This window comes from Octodon degus, unplaced genomic scaffold, assembly GCF_000260255.1.
Source record: "Octodon degus isolate 3935 unplaced genomic scaffold, OctDeg1.0 scaffold00250, whole genome shotgun sequence".
Taxonomy (NCBI): Eukaryota; Metazoa; Chordata; class Mammalia; order Rodentia; family Octodontidae; genus Octodon; species Octodon degus.
The window spans coordinates 653,091-655,484 of NW_004524826.1; positions in this window are offsets into that span (position 1 = coordinate 653,091).

The following is a 2,394-nucleotide window of genomic DNA, read 5'->3' on the forward strand; positions in this document are numbered from 1 at the left end:
GCAGGGTAGCAGGAAGCTCTCCACACACTCACCGGACCTGGGCTAGGACTGGGTCTGGGGGTTCCCGGAAGTCGGCAGAAATCACTGCTATCACTCTTAATGAATTATTTTGCTGTCTCCATAAAATCACAGGTGATCAAAATCCATTAGTGGTATAAGGAGAGATACTAGATATAACTGGACCCAAATAAATTGCCTGCACTCAGCACTTCATTACCCTCAGTGGGCAGGTCAGGAAAATAGCTTCCTATGTGCCTCTACCTGTTCCTGTACCTCAGAACAGAGTCACAGTGGAACTTAGTCCTCTCTGGGCCTGCCCCAGCTTCCATTCTAGTATAAAGGATTTTCAAACTGTTCTGGTATCTTGTTATATATCTATAGATAGCAATGTTTGTGTGCACCTGTATGCACGTGTCTGTCTGTCCATCCCTCTCTTTCTGTCTTTGTCTCATCTCTTTCTCTATCTCTTCATCTTTCTCATCACTCTGTCTCTCTGTCTCTGCCTCTGTGTGTTTGTGTCTTTATGTCTCTCTGTCTCTGTCTCTCTGTCTCTGTCTCTGTTTTTTCTCTGTCTCTCTGTCTCTATCTCTCTGTGTCTCTGTATTTCTGTCTCTGTCTCTCTCTGTCTCTCTGTCTCTGTCCCTCCGTGTCTCTGTCTCTGTCTGTCTCTGTCTATTGGTCTGTCTGTCTGTCTCTCTGTCTCTGTTTGTCTCTCTGTATCTCTGTCTGTGTCTCTGTCTCTCTGTGTTTCTGTCTGTCTCTGTCTCTGTCTGTCTGTCTGTCTGTCTCTCTCTCTCTCTCTCTCTCTCTCGCTCTCTCTCCCCCCCCCACCTTTGATTCAGATGATTTCCAAGACTTCTGGTCAACCCTAGCGTGATTTCCTAACTAATAGCTGCTCAGTCCAGGTTCCCCCTCATAAACCTAAATAATTTCCCCTGCTCTTTCTGTTCATATACTTCAGAAAGCAATCTTTAAGCCTGGAAGCCCAGGATTCATGGAGGACAGCTGGGTCCTACAGGAAGACTAAATCCCCATTCTGCAAGTTCCTCTAATTTATTTCAGCATCCTGTTGTTCTTTTCCTGTGAAATCTTTTATTCCATGTGTTTTTTTCTGCCTTCCCTCAGAGTCTCACCTTTCCTTCAAACTAAGTTAAAGAAAGGACTCTGCTATTTATGGTTGACCTTATCCTGTACTTTGTAAGATGTGCTAAAGGAATTTCTCCCCACCCTGGCCACAGGATTTTAAAATTAATTTTAAAAGCGAGCACAATTTCTGAGGCTGTCCTTCCTTGAAGGACATCTTTTTATTCCCTCTGAAGAATATGTACTGGAGATTGGTCTATAGAAAAAAATTTTCTGTGCCTCTATTTTGTTTTATTCCTGGAGTTGCTTAGGGGATGGTTAACTTGGTGAGCATCCTCCTTCCCTGGCGGGGGTCAGTGCACAACATGATCAAGATTAGCAGGGATATCAGGGCAGCAGCAGCCGTCTCTGCACTGAACATCATGTTGTCTTGGGCCAAGCCTACTCTGATGGGTACTTTCTGTCAGTGTCTAGCATCCTGTGCATGCCACAGTGCTTGGTTCCCAGCGATTACAAGAACACAGAGGCTTGCCTTACACACCCACAGACTCTGAGAGGAGTGTGCCTTCCTTTCATGGCTGCCGAAGCCTGAAACTCTTCCTTGAAAAGAAAAAGATGAAAGAATGGAGATATCTGAGAAGTTCTCTGAATCTGAGCCCTGTGGTCTCCTCCACCTCTTTGGAGGAGGACTGGAATCTGGCTCAGGAGGGACAAAGCCAGAGGAGAGGACACAGCTGTGCAGAGGACAGTGTGGAGGAAAGCAAGCCCTTCGCTGCAGAGCACACAGTGGGAGGTGGGAGCACACAGTGGGAGGTGGGAAGACAGCAGGACTATTTCAAGGCTCTGCTAAGGATCGCTCTATGCCCTGAGCCAAAACATGGGACATGGACTGGGGTTTGTCACTGAGAGGGTCGCAAAGACATCCCCCCAAAAGAAATGTTATTTCAACTCACCCCCATGGAATAGGTTCTTGATTCATCAGGAAAAGGAATTGCTGGACTCACTAAGAGACATAGGCAGATTCATTAAGCAGAATCAGAGAAGTGTATACTCAGGAAGAAGTCTAGCAGCCAAGCATGGCAATACATGCCTATAGTGCCAGCGCTCCTGGAAGCTGAGGCAGGAGGATGACAAGTTTAAGTTCAGTCTGGACAAATTAGACAGCCATAGCCTGCTCAAAATAAAAAATAAGAAAAGAGCTGGTAACATGATTGAATATGAAGGTCCTGATTTAGTTTCTTGGTACAGAAGGAGGAGGAAGAGAAATTGGAAGGAGATGAAAGGGGGGGAGAGAAGGAGAGAGAGAGAGAG